At 38.7% G+C, this 22,007-nt stretch overlaps 1 protein-coding gene across 1 annotated transcript in view; it reads left to right on the forward strand.

Annotated features, from left to right (window-relative positions):
• Positions 1-13,500: 13,500 nt before the first annotated feature.
• smad1 (SMAD family member 1) overlaps positions 13,501-22,007 on the forward strand; it is a 57,710-nt gene continuing 49,203 nt past the window's right edge. The window contains exon 1 of the mRNA XM_023262235.3: positions 13,501-13,621. The gene's annotated coding sequence lies outside the window, so the exon portion shown is untranslated. The remainder of the gene's footprint in view (positions 13,622-22,007) is intronic.

The following is a 22,007-nucleotide window of genomic DNA, read 5'->3' on the forward strand; positions in this document are numbered from 1 at the left end:
TCACTTGTCTGTACATTTAATGTAAAGAAAGACTCTTTTTTATCTTTATTAGCAAAACCGACAACTTGTATTATTGTTGACGTGCTAGAAATAACCCAAGGCCACATAACCTTGCAGATAACCTTGCAGGTGTAACATACTGTAAGATAAAGCAACCAAAACTTCCTCAGACACCTTCAACAACTGGACAGTCAGAAACAAATCTGCTCCTTTGTGTTGCACATTCGATCCATTCAGCATTAAACTGATTTAACAGAATCTCGTTATCCTGTTACAGCTCTTCTCTGTACTCGGTGACATTTGACCTCATAAGTCCTTGTGGTTTATCCACCAGAGTCATCCTTCTTGCTGTGAACAATCAGTCAACAGCTTTGTTTGAGGAGCGCTCTATTTTTGCCCTGCAGATCTGTCTTCGGAGGCCAAACCAGGAAGGGGTGATGTCATGATGGCTATCGCTTACAATGCTCCAGCCAGCTCCAGATGTACAGGTCTCCTTCCCTCCCGAGGTATGACCTCAGCCTGGGTGTACACAGGGAACATCTGCTTGATGACCTGGTTAGCAGGAATCAGGCTTGATCTGAAGAGAGCTCATTACACTGCAGAGAGGTTTCTTGTGCAATTTAGAGGAAAATATTCATGATCAAATAAACCAGACAAGCTAAAGGTTTGTGTAAGCCCCTGTATGACAAAGTGGGCTAGTTTATGCATCTACTTACATCAGGAAATGTTGATATTTTGTCATTTCTATTGGAGTAAATATGAAAATATCAATTGAATATTGTCTTTAATGTTTTAAAATTCACTTAAAAGTGTTCGATAAGATGAATCTGTATATCTGCTCTCTTCAGTCATAAGTTCCCAAAAGGAGGGCAGTCTGGAAAACATGCTGCATAATCAAACCTTTGCAAAGGTTCGATTTTGAAGTTGATCTTTAAAAAATGCTCGAAGCTCAAAGGAAAGCAACTTTAGGTGAAGATAGCAAGATTTCAAACAGGCTGATTCACTCAAAACAGTACGTTCTTTGTCCGAATACACAATTTTCTGCAGAAGTTGGAAATGTTTTTACAATTTTCCATGATTTCTGTGCTGTATTTGTGTTTTTGTTTGTGCACTGACTGATTTTGGAAAACATAATATGATCAATCAATCAAGAATTGGCAATAATTTAATAAAGACTTGATGGCAGTTGTGGGGTTATTTGCTAATACTGACTCTCGGCTGAGCTTCCTATCCAATCAAAACACACACAGAGTTGTAGGAGTTCACCTTTCATGACATTTTTATAATGTGAATCACAAATAGAACCTAAAGAACCTAAATAAAATATCTGAAATATCTAAGTGTCTCCTTTATCTTCACTTCATACAATCATCTATCTGTGCACTTGATGCCTTAAAACCAGAATTGTTTTTCCATCACAGTGTCAACAATCTAAGATTTATTACAAATACTCAAAAACTGAGATGGGAACTTGCAAGAATACATGTCTATAGTTAAATATGTTGTATTCAAAGTCATAAAAGACAAACATTCCTTCTGCTCAGGAGGTCATCAGGTGACTTGCTTCAGGTTTTCTGTCACTGTGCTTGTTGGTATTTGTGAATTGCATTAAATTATATATTTTTAAAAAGCAGTAAATTGATGAGACTGTTAGAGGAATATTTGCATTCTCAAGCAGTTTACTTTAAAACCATCACCAGGAAGTAGACTATTTTAAACAGTTCCTTAGAGACTTTATAGTTTAAGTTCACATTATGAACTGACAGCAACCCATCTTTGTCCAACTTGAATTAATTCCAACTTAACCAATTAAGATAAACATACTACTTAAGATATTTGGAATCTAGTAGATTGACTGCATTACAATACCTTTCATTTTCATTTCATGTCTTTCTATTTGGAAAACTAATCATTCCTCATGATTTAAAAGTTTATGTTTACTGTCTGTGTCATGCTTGCTCAGATTGTTCCAGAGCATCACTTGAGCAGACCAAACACAAATGCATGTCATTCCAAAATAAATGGTTAAATATAACAAAGTGTCCTGTCTGAACTATATTTTACTTTTTTGCTTTGAATCTTCAATAAATCTAAATAAGCAAGCAAATATTTATAGCAAGGGGAAAAATTATAATAGTTTACACTTGTTCAGCACTAGCCGTTTTGGTTAAAACTTTATACATACATACACTACCTTTCAAAAGTTTGGGGTCACCCAGACAATTTTATGTTTTCCATGAAAACTCCCACTTTTATCCATGTGCTAACATAACTGCACAAGGGGTTTCTAATCATCAATGAGCCTTTCAACACCATTAGCTAACACAATGTAGCATTAGAACACAGGAGTGATGGTTGCTGGAAATGTTCCTCTGTACCTCTATGGAGATATTCCATTAAAAATCAGCTGTTTCCAGCTAGAACAGTCATTTGCCACATTAACTATGTCTAGACTGGATTTCTGATTCATTTAATGTTATCGTCATTGAAAAAATGCCTTCCTTTCAAAAAATAAGGACATTTCTAAGTGACCCCAAACTTTTGAATGTTAGTGTTTGTATATGTTGGAAAATAACAAAGACAATTTTCCTTTTCATTAAGTTAATCCATTGATTTCTTCCAGAAGTTTGATGGATTTAATATTTGCCTTCAGTTCAAAATGGCGGAGGCTTGGCATCGCTGCTGAACGCTGATGTTGCAATGGAACCGCTGACTAGGTTTCAGTTCTTATCAATGTAAGTTCTGTTTTACCGCACCTGAAAATGTATCACATTCATGTACCTTGGGTATGCACAAAAGGTTGGTTGTTGTTTTTGTTTTCCTAGTTAACAGAAATACTAAGCAGGATGTACAACAATGGCAAAAAGTGGGACCAGACATTTCTTTGTGAGGTAGAACTGTTAGTGATACAAGGTATTCATGGTGTCAAAAAATATAGTTTGACGGCAAATGTTGGGCAATATTGGAGCAGGACAGACAACATTGTCTATCCCCATGAAAAGGTTTATGTGATAGAGATGTGAAGTCTTCATTTCTGCCCATCCATCCAGTCATTATCTTTACACTGGTTATTCCTCATTAGGATCACGGGGGGCTGGAGTCTATCCCAGCTGATGAAGGGTGAAGGCAGGGGACACCTTGGACAGGTCACCAGTCTGTCACAGGGCTGCATATAGAGACAAACAACCACATTCACACCTACAGACAATTTAGAATCATCAATTAACCTCAGTATGTTTTTGGACTGTGGGAGGAACCCGGAGTGAGCACAGAGAGAACATGCAAACTGAATAAAGATCCCGGGACACGAAGCAGGGATCTTCTAGATGCAAGGCGACAGTGCTAACCATTTCTGCCCATCTGGACTAAAATGCAGTTTTGGATTTGATTTGATTTGTTTTGGATTTGAATTTTTCGAAATCCTACACGAGTATTGTGGTTGCTTGGCGTAAATGTAGCAAAAGCTGTGCATTTTTGAACAAAAATGTATTAATGTGGATGTAATCCAAGTTGTCAGGAAGTTGTTCGAAAAGGTCCTGTTCGGAAGTTAGTACACAAAAGTTTATAGGTCAGTGGATTAACTTGTCTGATGTTTGTCGGTCTGTTGCAAGCAGTGGAAGTGCCGAAAATCATGATCTGTAGAAATCTTTTTAGTCCCATGAAAAAATTACTGACTGAAAGTTCTGTGTGCTTTGTGTAGAAACATGATCTTTTTTGGCCCTGACAGAAGTTTGATTCTTGCTTATGACCTTGGTTGTATGCCATTTTATCCAGTTGTTCATTTTAAACTTGAAATTTTTTTCCAGTAATTAAGGATTTTGCTACTAAAGCATACAATTTACGAAGTCTATTCCATCCCATTTTACTATTTCATGAAGAAAAACTGACAAAAGCTGTTCTTTAAAATATGTAGCAACTCACCCAGCAGGTACCAGCAAGCCTCTGCTCTGTAGCTGAGTTCAGAAGATCTTCAAAGGTACACGATGTCAAGCACAAATTCATTAATCACAGGGAAACACTCTGGACTCTGCACCAATCCATCTCACCCCAAACCCCTGGGCGATTTAGAGTCTCAACATTCACTTGACTCACATGTTTTTGCAAAAAGAAAGAACATTTACACTAGTTATACCATGAAACACACACGATTAAAGATTTTGTTTCAGTGAAACATCGACTAAATGTGTGAGAGTGCACCTGTACGGGGACAGCTGGCAGAGATACAGGTGCACTACAGTGTTCACAGCCCCGAACAGCAGTTGGATGAGGTTCAACGTGTCGCCACCCCCACTGTGCAAAATGAGCTGTGACTGCTTTGACTGACAACTGTGCCATCGAGAGTTAACTGTCCCAACTAACAAGTGACTGTGACAGCTGCTGTCAGACTCTGACACTTCTCCCCAATAAACCCGGGCAGACCACCCTCCGGACCGAGCCCGGGGACTCTCTTTGCCCTGGGTGAACAGAATTGTGTGTGTGTGTATGTGCGTGTGTGTGAGAGTGGGGGGTTTTCAGACACAGTGTCATTTTACACAGTGGGTTTAGATTAGAAGTTCAGCATTGTCTGATGAGAGGAACCAGTGATCAAACCTCTAAAAGACCTGTGAGTGTCAGATTAGCTATATGTCTGCCAATCATGCTTATCAGTGAACCTCAGTGCAGGTAAACGGACACCTTGACCATGAAATGAAAAAATGATAAGCTAGTGCGGCTGCTGCTGGTGCCACCCTCTGATTGGTGCATCGTCTGTCTCTGTGCAATGAAGGTAGGGGAGGTAAACCAAGAGCCCCTGGAGACAGCATTCAAATATTACCACCATCGACATCATTTCTAGAAGGACTTGCAAAAAGCCGCGCCAAATGAACCACCCGTTTGAAATGTGAGCCGGCCTGATGCACTGCTGCCATGCCTCGCATTGCAGCAGAAAATTCGCTGCCAAGAAGCCCTCGGATGGCAAAATGAATCGCATGCATGGAGGAGTGTCGTCTACACATGTGTCAGTCATCGTTAAGCATTTCAGCTCCATGCTAATTCATGGAAGTGTATGGAGGTGATGCTGTAATCAATCCCAACCCTCCAGTCCACTCTTCCTCTGCCTGGCTAGAAACAGGCAGCTCTCCAAGGTTTGGAAATGGCTCCGTGTGAACCCTGACCTAATAGAGCCTACTACTAAGTGGTTTAAATGTTAATGTCCTGTCTACACGTTTTACAGGCGGCGTGTTGGCCTTGTAGTTCTTGTCCTGTTTTGGGCTGAGGTAACAGAGTAGTATTTCACTATTTCGAGAGTCGGATCTCTTCTTTTAGATGAAGCAATCTGCCCTTCCTGCCCTTCCTGCCCTCCCGTATGATTAAGATTTCAGCACTGGAGAGTAGAATGGGACCTTCAAAAGAAGTAATGAGGTGCAGTGAAAGAAATCTGCACTTCACAGGCCCTTTAAACGGTCACCTTTAATATTTATGTTTTATTTGCACTTTATTTTTCATTATCATCATTCTGTGTCTCCAAATATGGCTTTAGCGATGCAGCATCTGCCTCTTGTGAATCAAGTTTCTCACTATTTTTCTTTTAAAGTTATTTGTGCAGTGTTTCTTTGTCTAAATCAAAGGTCAAAGGAAGATGTCTTGTACTGTAAAAGAATCTAAGCCCATGAAGAAAAACACAAACGGAAACTGAACACTTCAAGGATAAGGACTAGCATTCATTGTCTATTTGCATTCATTTTTGTTGCTCTGAGTGGCAGAAAGTCCTTGCAGTTATGTAGCTGCATGTTTCTGTAAATGTTTTTTAAGTGTTTGTTGTTTTTGCTTACTTGCAACAATGTGCACAGCTGAGAGAACAACAGTGTACACAAGGGGGGACTGTCTTACGTTACAGTGGATCAGGTACCTTATTTCTTTGACTGGCACGATTTTCACATCAATTGCTTCTTTTGCATATAAGTTTCCTAAGAATTAGTCCTTGTCTGGTGCTAGACTTGCAGTTGGTTTCTTGTTCTGCAGTCTCAGTGTATGCAGCTTTCAGTTGTGCTTTTTCATACAACTGAAGCCTCTCGAATGGCAATGCAGATGTGAATGAGATATAGTTTTATAAACATAACTCCTGTCTTTATGCACACAAAACATGACATTAGACAACATTTTGTCCTTGGCATATGTACTGTAAATCATGGATTACAGTGTTAAACCAACCAACCAAACAACTAACCAACCAACCGACCACAATACCACAATACCAACCAACCAACCAACTGCACTATACATGACACTGATGATATTGCAGTGAGCGTTCCACCATCCCTTATCAGCTTTGAACTATATGCATATGTTGGCAGGTTCAGCTCAGTCATTAGCACAACTACAGATTTGCATATTGACCATGAATTGGGCTCTTCATGTCTCCAAACTGCAGCCAAACCTCACTGCAGCTGGAAACTCCTCAAGCTGCAGTAGTAAGTTGAAAAAAGGTTGAAGGTTGTTCTGCTGCATTTTTAAAATATCTAAATAAAAATTCTCCACATTTGCCCTGTCTTGTCAAGGATTTAGCAGCACAGTGGGCTTATCTCTTGTACACTAATGAACTGATATGTGCAAGTGAGACAGGAAAATGATGCCTTTTCTGAATCCACACTGACTTCTTACTGCTACAGAGTCAGTCTAAGGATAGGAAACAATGCCAACCTCTCTGTGTCTGTTCAGAATATACATGAGCCCCGTATATTCCATGTGAATAATGAAGGGGAGATACAGCCGTTAGAGTATCGACTGTCACTGCTATAACGATGAAGGACCTTCTGTGTAAATATTTGGGTGGTTTCCTTGGCAGTGATACAATAAGAGGCACCTAAGCAAGGTACATAAGCAATGGTAATTGATTTTCAATGTTACTGCTCACATAATCTCACCTGCATGAGTGAATTTATATCGCATAAAATGTAATTTCCTCCATGTTAGCCACATCAGAAATGCTAATATTTGAATTATGCCTGCCTCATGCTGCATAATGAGCAGACGGCCGACACTCCTTAGTCAGGTAATCAAATTGGCCAACAAGCGTTTGGAGAATGCGTCAAATTTCATTTAAAATGACTTTAATTTGTCATTTTCTATGTCAAAGTGTAAGAAAACAGTAGAAGAGCTGCATCTGTCATGGAGAGTTGTAGTTTTGCAAAATACAATCCAAAAGCAGCACCTGGCAGATAGTTTGTAGACGGATTCCAGTAGTCAGATCAATGTATAAGCCAATAAGGAAATTTTAAAAATCATTATTTGGTAAGCATTATAGAGCAAGAAGTAGTGAATAAGACTCATAATAAATAAATAAATAAATGAAACAATTAAATAAATACAAAAACAAATCAAACAATTAATTAATTAATATACAATTAAATTAATAATTACCAAGAACTAATAAATAAATTAATTCCTTAATATGCAATTAAATAAACACAAAAAGTAACTGGTAATATTCTGGTGTCAAACCAAATAAATAATGCAGAATGACCTGGCATGAATTGAGTATTTTTCACTACGACGTAAGGATTAAAATCCTTACAAAAGCTTTTAATTCAATATTAGACTCAACTGTGTTTTCTCAACATGTAAATAAACCAACTCACAGTTTTAATCACACCCTAGACCTCGTTCTGACTTATGGCATAGAAATCAAACAGTTAACAGTATTTCCCCGGAACCCTCTTCTTTCTGACCATTTTATGATAACATTTCAATTTACAACAATAGATTGTATAGGAGTTAAGAATAAACATCGTTACAGTAGATGTCTGTCTGACAATTCGGTGACTAAATTTAAGGAAATAATACCCTCTCTATTTAGTTCAGCACCACTTACTGATATAATGGAAGGGAAATATTATAATTTTACCCCCACAGAAGTGGATTATATTGTTAATAATGCTGCAGCCTCACTGCGTACAACACTTGATAGTGTTGCACCTGTAAAAAAGAAAGTTCTATCTCAGAGAGGACCTGCTCCTTGGTATAATTCCCAGCTGCGGACTTTAAAGCAGGCGTCCCGAAAACTGGAAAGGAAGTGGTATTCCACTAATTTAGAGGAAGTTTATGTAGCTTGGAAAAAAAGTCTAGTAATTTATAAAAAAGCTCTTCGTAATGCCAGGACAACATATTATTCATCTTTAATAGAGGAAAACAAGAACAACCCCAGGTTTCTCTTCAGCACTGTAGCCAGGCTGACAAAGAGTCAGAGCTCTGTTGAAACTTGTATTCCTTTAGCTTTGAGCAGTAACAACTTCATGAGCTTCTTTACAAATAAAATTATTACGATTAGAGAAAAAATTAATCTGGCCCTTCCTGCAAATGTCACAGATGTATCATCGAGTACAGATACTTTAGAATTGGCTGTAAGACCAGATGGATATTTAGAATTTTTCACCCCCATACATCTCTCTGAACTCATTTCGATAGTTTCTACATCCAAACCATCAACATGTCTTTTAGATCCTATCCCAACTAGACTGTTCAAGGAGGCTTTACCTTTAATTAATTCCTCAATGTTAGATCTGATTAATCTCTCTCTAGCAACAGGTTATGTACCACAGGCTTTTAAGGTTGCTGTAATCAAACCTTTACTTAAAAAGCCCACTCTAGATCCAGATGTTTTAGCCAACTATAGACCAATTTCCAACCTCCCATTTCCCTCCAAAATTCTGGAAAAACAGTTGCAAATCTATTATGTGAAGATTTGCAAAGGAATAGCTTGTTTGAAGAGTTTCAGTCAGGCTTCAGAGTGCATCATAGCACAGAAACAGCTCTGGTGAAAGTTACTAATGACCTTCTCATAGCGTCAGATAATGGACTGGTCTCTATACTTATTTTATTGGACCTTAGTGCAGCATTCGATACAATCGACCACAAACTTTTATTACGACTAGAACATTGTATTGGCATTAAAGGGACAGCACTGGACTGGTTTAAATACTACTCATCAGACAGGTTCCAGTTTTTGCATGTCAACAATGACTCTTCTGAGCATACTAGGGTTAATCATGGAGTTCCTCAGGGTTCTGTCTTAGGACCAATACTGTTCACATTATACATGTTTCCCTTAGGCAACATTATTAGGAAGCACTGTATTAATTTCCATTGTTATGCTGACAACACTCAATTGTATTTATCTATGAAGCCAAATGAAACTAATCAGCCAGCTAGACTGCAAGATTGTCTTAAGGACATAAAGACCTGGATGACCTATAATTTCTTACTACTAAATTCAGACCAGACTGAAGTCATTGTATTTGGCCCCAAACATCTTAGAAAACTGCTTTCAAAGCATATAGTTACTCTGGATGGCATTACATTGGCCTCCAGTACTACTGTGAGGAACCTCGGTGTTATCTTTGACCAGGACATGTCCTTTAACTCACACATAAAACAAATCTGTAGGACTTCCTTTTTCCACCTGAGAAATATTGTAAAAATCAGGAACATCCTGTCTCAGAGTGATGCAGAACAACTAGTCCATGCATTTGTTACTTCTAGGCTTGACTATTGTAATTCCTTATTATCAGGTTGTCCCAATAGCTCTCTGAAACATCTACAGCTGATCCAAAATGCTGCAGCCAGAGTACTGACGGGAGTTAGCAAGAGAGATCATATTTCTCCTATACTGGTTTCTCTTCATTGGCTTCCTGTTAAATCTAGAATAGAATTCAAAATCCTTCTTCTGACATATAAAGCTCTTAACAACCAATCTCCATCATATCTTAAAGACCTGATAGTACCATATTATCCTAGCAGAACTCTTCGCTCTCAGACTGCAGGCTTACTTCTTGTTCCTAGAATCTCTAAAAGTAGAATGTGAGGCATAGCCTTCAGTTATCAGCTCCTCTCTTGTGGAACCAGCTCCTAGTTTGGGTTCTGGAGGCGGACACCCTCTTTATTTTTAAGACCAGGCTTAAAACCTTCCTTTTTGACAAATCTTATAGTTAGGACTGACTGGGGGACCCTGAGGGGGTCAGCTGGAGTCTTCCTCTTGGACGTCCCTTAGTTCTGCCCCTAGTTATGCTGCTATAGGCCTAGGCTGCTGGAGGACCTCTCTGGATGCACTGAGCCCTTCTCTAACTACCTACGTATTTACTATATATACCATTATTGCATTACACTCACTCTGTCTCTTTCTGTGTCCTTTCTCCGAGTGTCCCTGATCCCAGAGCTGGATGCTTTAGATCTGTGGTGGTTCTCCCACCAACTGGCCTAATCTCCATCTGTGGGATGCTGCTGCTGCTGACCTTCCTCCAGCCCACTGCTTCCAGCTGCCCATTTCCATCAATCTACTCTGCATTCCCCTCACTATACTTGATTTGCTCATCTACATATTTTTGAATTTACCACCAGCTATATATGTAGTATATTTAATGCCAGAGCTGTACACCATAGCAGTAAACTATAATCAGTTTCCATGTTAGTTGTACTTTGCATGTATCATCTGTCTTATCATGCATGCATCAGACTGTGTGTTTTATGGTCTTTATGGTCTAAGCGTCTTGAGACAATCTGACTGTAATTGGCGCTATATAAATAAAACTGAATTGAACTGAATTCACTACTTAAAACACAGTTATTTGAGTTAGATTTATTGAAGATAAAGTGCATTTTTTGTCTTTACAATGTTTAATGAAGGACATTTACATGTGTAAAACAATTAAATGACCTAAAGTCTATCATGATAATATATATTACATAATATTATGATATACTTTGGTCATTTAATTGTAATTTTAATTATACATGGTTTGATCAATATTTGTAAGTTATGATAAAACTGTGTATATATTTTAACTTCTTCTATTATCTTTTTGAGTTTTCTGTTAAAATAATGAATTATTTTCCATCAAAAGTGTATTTTTTGTGATTTTACTAATTTTTTTTGCATTTCCGAAATACTGAAAAAATGTCTCTAATATGAAAAGGAAAATTTCTGTAAAACTATAAAAAATATTCTGAGATTAAATCCTGTTCCTTTACAGCAACACAGAATCAAAAATACTCCATTAGCGGAATGTGCCATCGTAATACCGCTGCTTTTACTTGATGCAGCTGTTAAAAGTGAAAACCTTTATCCAATTTATATAGAACCAGGCAGCTTTTAACAATGCATCGTATTTTATGAGCTGACATATTGTGTATTAAAAACCCTCAAATCTTCATAGCAGCTTTAGTAACTACAGTTAATGCACATGCATTGTTATATTAGTGTCCCTCACAAATGCTTTAGGGTAAAAGTATGCAGTGAATTATACTTTATATCATGCGCTTTGTTACTTTTTTACATCTGAAGGACGTCCCTTGTTAAAGCAAGACGGGTGCTGTGCAAATATTAAAGTTATTATCCTAATTAGAATATTGCAGGTTGATTACACAGTTATAATGAGATAAAATGCCATAAAGCCTGATAGTCTGTATAAACTCAGTGGGCTGCGCTCTATAATGGGACTGTAAATGTACACGGTCTAATGAATGTGCAGCTGCCCTGAGCGTGCGTGTGTGTGCGTGTGTGCGTGTGCGTGCGTGCGTGTGTGTGTGTCGGAGGGAATCCTCTGACTAACACACAAAGTTCGCTGGAGCCTTCCTCCTCTCCCCACTACTCCTCATCACCATCATCATCATCATCATCATCAAACACCCCCCCCCCCCCCCCCGCTCTGTTTTCCCAGATTTATTCACGTGCAGCTCGCGCCCGCCTCACTCAGACATTCTGTCGCCAGCGCCGTGACGTCACCTGGGCCGGGCGCCTCCCCCGCTCTGAACGTTTCCCTCCGCCTGTCCTCAAGATAATCTAGTCCCCACTTCGCCGCGGCAACCCTGAACTTGACTACTGAGCTGACAAAACGCACTATGCAGAAGTATGGCGTTAAAAATGATAATATAGTACAGTATTTGTTAAGATTTCTGTCGTTTCATTGCGCGTTAACATGCATTAAAGTCAGTATTAAGAGCATATCTCAGCAAATTATTATAAACGTAATATTCACCATAAATAAAACGTGCAGACTGATCTTTTCTGAGTTATATTGTGACCTTTTAGTCTGCACAAGTTGTGCACCTTTTTGAGAATGACAGCAGGAAATTCACCTCTTCACATCTGTTTTGATCAGATAAGACGTTACTAAAGTTCCCTCTGAGTCACAGCTTTTTTTTCTTTCTGAATCTTCCTGAAATGTGCCTCATAATATCTCTCATGCACATGAACAGACTGATTTAGCTCACTGCAGGAAGTGACACTCTGTTCTTCTGCAGCTTAAAGGTTATTTTCATGCATTTTCCTGCAATATTCATTAATGAGATGTTCTGAAAAACTGTTAGAAGTTTTGCAAAAATAATGCAGAGGCAAAGCCGGCATCAGGCCCTGAGGAGTGCTTGGAGATGGCATGTGGAAGCATGTTCCTGTGCTTATACAGCTCTCTGACACTTTTGTTCTCCTGACAGAACTGCGCTTATCATATCACAATCAAAGTAAGAGGGGGAACTGAGAGGAAGGCTTAACAAGGTGCAGTTCACAAGTTCACTGCAAATAAAGCAGCCTATCAGTTGCTGCAAAATGGCAATATTTGGAGATTAGAGAAGAAATTAAGCTTCTGCATTGTCTAGAAATGTCTAGAAATTAAAGGTGGTGTCCCTGAAATCCTAATTTAATGTGTTTTGTTGTTATATTTGAGGATACACTAGAGTGCTGGAGGGAAAAATGGTAATCAAAAATAGCTTAAGTCACTCTAAAGCATGTTTTTTACCTCCACAGGGATTGACGGCAAAAACAAAAATGTGAAGCATATGTCCAATAACCCCTCACTACCTCATTCCACCTCTTGTGCACTATGAGGTGACATAAGTGCAATATCGCCTACATATTCCTGGACAATTGTTTGTACATTACTAATTCCTTCTATTATTCATATTTATTTCTCATATGTTTGTATTTATCTGTTATCACTCTTGTAGAGTGTTTTTCTACTTCCTATTTTGATTAGTGTTTTTTTTTTTTTTTTTTTACTCCACTTCAAGAGAACCCTCCACAACAATTTCTAGGCTGTCTGTTTGTGCACAAATGGCAAATAAAAATCTTGAATTTTGTAAGTAAAAATTATGTAGTGTCTTTTTTCAGCTGGGATAAAAAGGTCATTTGTTGTTATTAAGTCACATAAAACAGAGCGGTTTGGTTTGTTAAGCATCATGATGTGAATGTACACTAAAATTGTGAACTTGAATTGTTTGGTTTGTGCAATCCTACTTCTATTCCATGCAGACAATGCTAGTCTTCACTCTTTGTCTCCTCAAATGCATCTAACAAGCACAACTGCAACAGGCAAGTTTCCAACCACAAACTACCACCTCTCTGTGTGCAAAAAAAATAGCGAGAAACCCTGCATTGTTGCACAGTTACATAATCCGTGCGCCCACAGTGACTGAAGATGTTTGTTGGATGTGTAAAAAGTAGGTCTCCTGGCTGCATCCCGCGGCGTGATACTGGCGCTGAGCGGAGGGTGAGGCGGCTCCGCGACTCCTTGACGCCAAGCCGAGCAGAGCCGAGTCCGGCAGAGAGGAGCCTCCGGCACACAGCGACTCAGAGCTGCAGGGAAGGGAGAAAAAGGTACTGTAAACGTTTGTTGTCTTTCCGACGCGGTAAATGAAAAGTTTCTCTGTCTGTATTTTTACTCCTTCAGCTGTGCACTTCTTGCTTTAGGAGGAAGTAGTCCCCTGAAGGTTATCAGTTCAGAAAGTGTGTCAGTTGGCAGCTTCAAACTTTTTTTTCCTCTTCCTTATGCTCACAGTATCAGACTGGAGCTGCACATTTAGACACGTTTAAATGTTTTTCTTTTGGACTGCTTTTGTAACTTTGTAATAATGTATTAGTATATTATAGCAAAAGTTACACTATGAGTATTACTATAAATTCTGGTTTTGGGCACTAAAAACATCTAAAATTTTTTAAATGTGCGTAAATCAAATCAAAGCATGCATCAGTTCAAGTACTGTGTACTGACTTGTTTTCAGCAGGAAATAAGGGCCATGTGCTGTTTGTAAGCACATAAATCAGAGCATTTTGGTTTGTTGAGCTACACAATGTGGATAAATTGGTAGTTTTCCTGCATTGTGCGCTTTATATTGCTTTATCAATGAACTGTTTCGGTTTGTAAAATGTCAAAAACTTTAGAAAAATAGCCTTTACAGCTCAGTGTGATTGTTTGCCCTATATGATAAACTAGGTAAAATCCAAAAACATTTAATTTATGATGACGACATAAAACAGAGAAAAGCAGGAAACCCTCACATATTAAGAAGAAAGACAATGAATATTTAGCTTTTTTTTTAAATTGACAAATGACTAAAACGAGGAAACAGTGATCAAAGCTGTTATTAACTTTCTAACAACCAGCTAATTGATTAGTCAACTAGTCCTTTCATCTTTATTCTATATGGTGACTTTGAGGCTTTTTGGTTTAATGGATTAACGAGTTGTCTTTTTGTAACGCATATTTGTAAACTGTTCATATTTTGATGTCTCTAATCCATTTATCAGTGTTTGATTAATGTGAAAGTATCCTTGCAGAATATCAAACCACTCTGGTTACAGATCCATACATGCCACACGTTTTTTTCTTTTCTTTTTCTCTGTGTTGTGTCCTCTGACTGATGCAGAACGACTGAGGCTGCTTCAGCTGGTGCAGTTGTGCGTTTCAAAAGGACGTGTGTTTAAGTTATGTTGGTGTTTTGGCGTGTCTGTGCCAGAGTGCATGTGAGGGAGACGGAGAGAGTGAGAGAAAGACCTACAGCAGCTAGGGCTAGGTCTCCTGACATTATTGAAGATGACATATCAGATTACCCAAAGGACAGGAATTTGTCCTTGTCCGGTGCTAGACTTCCAATTGTTTTATTGTTCTGTCGTCTTAATGCGGCTTTAAGTCTTGTTTTGAGAAATTAAACTCATGCCTATTCATCACATTGGAATGAGGGTACAATGCAATGCAGATGTGATGCTTTTATAAACATAATTCCTGTCTTTATGCATACTAAACATTGCATCAAGCAACATTTATGCTCATGTATACGTACTGTAAATCAAAGACTACAGTGTTATTTCTATTTATCTGAACTAGAACAACCAAGTTCTGCAATAATTTCATTCCCTAAGCCATCAGACTGCTATGTTGTTTTTTTTAACTTTTGCATTGTATAGAGTGTGATATTTAATACAAATATTTTAAAAATTATTTTTACTAGTCCGATGGGCAGCAAATGCACCGAAGTTTCATTCAAATGTGCACCAACTAGTGTATGTTATGAATGAAAATAAAGTGGTTATTCTGTCCTTTTCCCAGATTTTGCAGGCCAAACAGATCATTAGCTGAAAAAATAACCATCAGATTAGATGATAAAGAAAGCAAACCTCATCTGCAGCCCTGCTCCTGTGCATGGGGATACTATAGCTTGCAGCGTGTCGGCCCGAGGTGTCCACCCTAACACAAGTCAAAACCAACACCGAGTGCCAAGCATGTTTGAGATAGCTGCCTCAAAAACCCCATGTGTTTGCTGGTTGTGTCTGCAGCAGTCGTGCGTCCGAGACGTAAAGAATCGGATCCCAGTTCAGCCCTTCAGAGTCTGAACAATACCAATGGCTTTTTGGTGGTTTTCTGGTGTGACGGCTGGATTTCACTCACTGGTATTCCATGTTTAGTGGGTCTGAGTTGTGCATGTGCTGGTGTTTGTGAGGAAGAGTGACCCTGGTGAGTGAAAGGAGCCTCCCGGGTCAATGCCATGTCTAGTCAGTAAGGGCAGCACCTCACGTCTGACTGTGGTTATTTCAGGCTTCGCTGTTAGACTATTGTATTGACTGGAGTCACTGGGCAGCCATTGAACCTCAGTGATGTTGTGGAAGCAGCTGTGACAGTTTTTGATGAAGAGGACCAACCAGCATCAGCCAGTATTAAGTTATAGCAAATAGATGACTGTAGATGACTAACCATGACAGAGGAAGTGCAGTAAAAAAAATCCAAATATGTGTTGCTTTTCCAAACTGTAATGTTATTTTTCAACTGTCAAGTGGCCTACCAAGCACATTTGTCTTTGCACAAGTAACAAAATTCTAATATTTTTATCAAAAATACACTCTAGTCTGTAGTACTCAGCTGCCAAATACTAAAAGCTGGTGTTAAATGTCAGGTTTGATGATATATACTCTCGAATCAGACAGTTTTTTTTAATCATAAGTGACATTTAAAAAAAGGTTTTGAAAAGAAACATGTTTTCTAAGACTGCGGCAGGTTATTTTTGCTGTTAGTGAATCTGTCAATAATATGTTTGATCAATTATTCAGTCTGTAAATGAGAAAATGTAGTGTAATGTGCATTTCCAGAGGCCAAAAAGACATCTGTTTTTGTCCAACCAACAGTCCAAACTTGAAGGTTTTCAATCTGCAACACCGTAAGGAAACCCGCACATCGTAGCAGTGAGAACCAGCGATTGTTTGACCCCTTTGGCTTGATAAATGACTTAAAGGTTTTGTAAGATATCAGAATTATTTGCAGTTAATTCTAGGTAAGTCGACCAATTCTGTAATCAGCTGATCTTCATCTTTTTATTTCTCAGAGGAATGTTTTGGTGTCTGCGCAAGAAATCAGCATTATATCAAAGCAACCAACATTACGCATCCCTGTTTTCTTTTGCATTCATCGTAGCTGCATTGCTACAATTTGTATTAATCAAAAAGCACATATTGCATCCTTGTAGGGTCTCTGTTCGCTCAGTAACGACCCTTGACTGCTCTTCATCTTGAAGGGCTTGCTGAAGAGACCAGATATATGTGTTCTCAGTCTCTCTCTCTCCAAAACACTCAGTCTGTCTCAGATCTGTGCTTTGCCATCACTCTCTCTTCCTCCCTCTGCATCATTCCCCCTCTCTCTTTATCTATCACGCTCTCTCTTCCTGCACTCCTCTGTTTATAGCCAGTGACTCCATTGAGCGGGGGTTAATGGAGGCCCCATCCAGGACCCTGCTGATAAATAATGTAGCTTCTTTATAATGCTCTGTCCCCGGGGAGGGTCCAGAGAGCATCATTACTGCCTCCTCATCCTACACAGCCCAGGCCTAAATTGATTAACAGACACTGGAGCAGTGCAAAATGATCCATGGGGCTAGTGTAGTGGCTAACAGCTCGCACCAGGTGGGTGAAAGCCTCCGCCTGTCGGTGTCGCATGATCCCACTCTGTGCTCCCATTAGCCTCAGTGTCTGTCCGGCAGGCTAACTGATGGCCATAACAAGCTGCCGCTAACGCAATAGCCACTCGAAGGGAATGTTGGAGTGGTTTTTATGGAGCTGTTGTGTAAATGATGGTGTGTGTTTCAGTTTTTATAGGGACGAGTGCAGCAGTCAAGGCCACTGTAGGCATCCGTGCACCTCTTCACCGCCTGCATCAGACGTGGAGGATGAAACTCCAACTCTGGTGGCCACATGTAGATGTACGATCCATGGAATATTTGCTGATATATGCAGGAAAGGGAATTAATGCTAAAACAAACAGTCAGTCTCTATATAGAGAAATGTTAGCTCATCTGTTTTGTAAATGTCAAGCTGCAGCCTATTTTTCCAAAAACCACCAACATTACTGACACACACATAAAGTCACTGAATGTACATAGTTTCTTCCTAAAAACAGTAAAACAGCTCTAATGGATACAGAACAAGACAAATCTTAAGCATTGGAGGAAACTCACAAATCAGGAGCTGCACTTAAATTCAGCTTAATCATTGTGCCATTGTTGTTGAATGTTACTAAAAAAATACATAGTCACTAAAGAAACAGTCACTAAATACCCTATCAAAGACAACAACCATAGGAAAAAACAACAAACAAAAAGATTGTATTGAACATTATAAAAGTAACTGTACAAAAAAATCAGTGTAAAAATGCATCTTAAAAGAGCATTTCCTATTTCAGTGTTGCACAAATATCGACAAAACTGTCAAAACTCGTGTTTAAGGTCATCCCTCACATTGTGATTTCATTGACAACCCAGAGTCTTCCTTGTCTGATCCACGGAAAGCCTATTTAAGCATTTAACTCTATTATTTGCTCATTATCCAGTTTGCAGAAATCTTTTTGAGACTCCAGTTGCGAGTATAAAATGAGCTCTGTTTTGTGCTGCAGTTTGAAGATGACACCTTGTTTTCTGAAAAGTTAGAAGGAGAATTTTTTGGCAGTCACTTGGTAAATTACTTGTTAGATCAATTTATAATACTGAAAATAATTTGATTATGAGATGTACTTGCAGATGTACAGGTTTTTGCCACTCTCATTCCAGAAATAAAAGCTTATAAATTAGCATTTTCCCTTTCTCCTTATACTAAGATGAAAAGCCGGATAAAATGTAAGTTTACTCCATTATCAGGGTATTTAGTAACAACCAAGGCTCAGTTTTTTTCTCCAAGTGAAAAGTCCTAAATTCAAGATCTTTCAAAAAGTTCTTGCATGAGAACACCAGTCTGTTTAATACGCATTTTTTTGAGAATTGTTCAGAAAATTGTTGCACAGAAAGTCAGTTATGTCATGCATACATCTCAGTCTATACATAGATTTAGGAAGAGCGAGGCTCTTTGACGCCTTTATTACCTCGCAGAAAACTCCAAACTAGCATTGTCCAAAGCAGTAACACTGTACATTATCAGGCCCTTTAAATAAGTATGTGGTCGGGATAACAGTCACGTATTATTGACCGTCACTGTTGGAAATATCCAAGAGACATGGCCTCCAGCTGCAGCTGAATGACAGCAGAGGATTGTTCGGTCTGCTCCAGATGTTAGGCTGGAGAGCTTTCTGGAGTCATCCGTCTGAAAAGGATTAAAGTTTGTCTTTGTGCAGTGAGTCCTGAACTTGTGCTGTCACAGAGAGGCCATCAAAGCAGCTCTGTGGCTGGATGTGGATCAGAACGACTTTTTATATGTCTGGGTGGTTACCCGGACACAGTCATGATGTTGCTGTTTTCGTGTGCAGTATTGTTACGCTCCGCTCTCAGTTCAGATGTGCGTGATTTGTTTGGTATGCAGATGTACTGAGTCAGTTTTGCATCAGACAAGGTCACAGAGACTTCCAAGTCATTTTAAAATCAAGTCAACTGACAAATTTATATCATAACCACAGCAGCCAGCCAGCACCAATAAAAGATATGACTTTTTTTTATCTTTCTGGGACCAAGACAAATGTGTCATAGCTTCCAGGATCCAAACATGAAAAGCGTTAAATGTAGATATCAAAATTCTAGTCATGTCAACAGTCTTACTTAGTTGATGTATGATCAGACATTTACTTTTTTTTTTTTACATAAATTTTTTTCTGCTGCATGTACAAGGCAATGTATGTGTTTGTTTTTTGATTATTACATAACATGTTGTGTGTGAACCTTGTACCCTTTGTCTTTTTTTGTTCTATATTTTTTCATTTACTTATCTATTGCTAGACTGTAATAAAAGATGCTTTAAGATATCACCTTGAACACTGGGAAATTGTCAATAATATTCTATCTTCTGACATTTTATAAACCAAACAGTCATTTCATTATTTGAGGAAATAACAGGCTAGCTACTCAGATTAACTACTGCTGAAGTGGTAAAATTGTGTCAGTGCTCATCTCTATTGAAGGAATTGTTTGTATATGAAGTTTGAGGCAACATCACAGAAATCCAGCGACTTCAGTGACTGAACAACTGGGAATGGAGGCCACACCCAAGACTTTTCTGGCTCATAAACATTCGCAGTTGCGCTACAGTGGAAAGAGAGCTCATGGTGAGAGAGCAAGGAAATGCAGATAACAGTTGAGCGGATGGTCTTTTTCTCTGTTGCCCTGTACTTGTGGAAAAACCTGCAGCAAACAGAAGTGTTGTCAGTATTTTCATAATAGTTCCCTTAAGAGAGTTTAGAGGGATCTTGAGCCAAAAAAAAAAAAAATCAGTGTTGATATATACAGTATTTTCCTTTGATCTCCCACACATTGTAGTCCACCCAGTTGTCCCTTCCCTCCTATGTTTGTAGTTCAGTATCACTTTATAGATGTGCCAATGTTATTCAAACGGTTAAGCTAATTATAGTTGCAATTTGCAGCTTTCCAGTCAGTGTGGTTGGCAGTAGTAAGCATCCAGGCGCTCTACAACACACACACAAACACAAACACACGTTGTAAACAGCACCTGTTCACATCAAACTTCCCTGCCTGTTCGCCGGTATGATGCATCCTACACATGCAGTAGCTGACAAAGATAGAAATCGCTATTCATCCCATAATCTGAAGGGCCAGGAATAACTACAGACCAGTCTTAATAATGTATTTGTTCCTGCTTGCAGGAAATCCAATATACTGTGGGCTTTACTGTCAGAGAGTGATGCATCCTCACCCATGACTCAGTATGGATAAACGCTGGAGGATTTCTGACACACTGTTTATTTGATTCTGGGATTGCATCTGAACATTTATCCACAGCCAAACCTCAACCCTAACTGTGTTTTATCTCCCTAATTGCATTCAGGCGAAACTTGAAAAGAAGGTGGAACAGGGAGTGCTCAGTGCACTCTTGTTTTCCCTTTTAAAAGCTAGAATGTGTGTACCTTCTGGCTTCTGAATTGCTCCTGTGGGACCCCAGTGAATGGGCACATTTATCCTGGGGTCCACAGGAACTTCCTTTTTATTGTCCTGCTCGTTGCCAGATTCTTTCCCAAAACCAGTGTTTGTTGGTTGGTGGTGCTGGAGCTTTATAGAACATTTGCCTCAGTAGGTTGCTCATTGAAAGTTTCCTTCCTCTGAAATCTGAAAGATGGCCTTTTCAAATTGTACACATGCAGAATTATCCAACAGTTTTTTGATCTACAAAAAGTGATAGAGTGGTTGGTTATCTGCATAAAACCTTGCAGATTAAATACAGTATTGTTTTATATTTATGATGCGCTACATCTGCAGAAAATTAAGCTGGGAAGCAATTAAATATAGATAAAACTACAATGTTTTTAGTCAAGACTATGCAACACCAGAAAAAAAAAACAAGGTGGCTGATCACACTGATGCAAAATATAGCTATAAGCTATGATGTTGCATTTCCACAATTAAACACATGGAATTTGGTGTTGATTAATTGATGAGTCGACCAGCAGAAAATTCATCAACAGCAATACTGATATTGGATTAATGAAGTTATCAAAGGTTGAACTTAAAAGCATTTACTTTGAAATCCATTTAGGCATGTTTATGATTGATGGCTAATTGAGTAATTGCTTTTATTTCTTTGCTCATTAATATTTTTACCAGTTAAAAACATATTGACCGATAATGCAGAAAAGACAAAGGACATTCATGTATAAAATTTGTTGTAGATGAGCTATAGTATCTGGTTGCACCAGCAGGAGCCTCGTATTGTTAAACTCTGGTTCTGTATTGGCGACCAAAAAGCATTCACCGTGTGAGAGCCTTCTGTGATCCTTAATGCCTAATGACTGTGCGATACAGCATCACAGTGGAACAGTGGATCATAAACTAAGACACCGGAGCGACTCGTGTCACGTCATATAAGCCGTCAAAACAGTTATGTCACATGACAGCATTCATAACAGTCGTATCAGGGCATGGAATGCTGTCTGTTTGTGTTACAGAATAATCAATCGGATAAAAGCTTTCTTAAAAATTTCCATTCATGATTGTATTACATGTTGCAGATGTTCATTTGTCCCATATAATATTGTGGATCTGCTGGTTTAGTGGAAGAGCACCAAAAAATGTCTAAATTTGAAGTTTGCACTCATTTAACAATGGATGATTTAACTGACAAAAACTGTGTAGATTCACTGTTTTCTACTGCTTCTTATTTTATAAGCTGAATTATTTGAACTTAACATACATTTCTTCTTGAGTATTAGACAATAAATAATAAATATAGTCATTCATTGTATTCGTTGCAGTGTAGCCGTTTGATAGACAGTCCAGTACATGTGATGAACGGC

This window comes from Amphiprion ocellaris, chromosome 4, assembly GCF_022539595.1.
Source record: "Amphiprion ocellaris isolate individual 3 ecotype Okinawa chromosome 4, ASM2253959v1, whole genome shotgun sequence".
In the NCBI taxonomy this organism is placed as follows: domain Eukaryota; kingdom Metazoa; phylum Chordata; class Actinopteri; family Pomacentridae; genus Amphiprion; species Amphiprion ocellaris.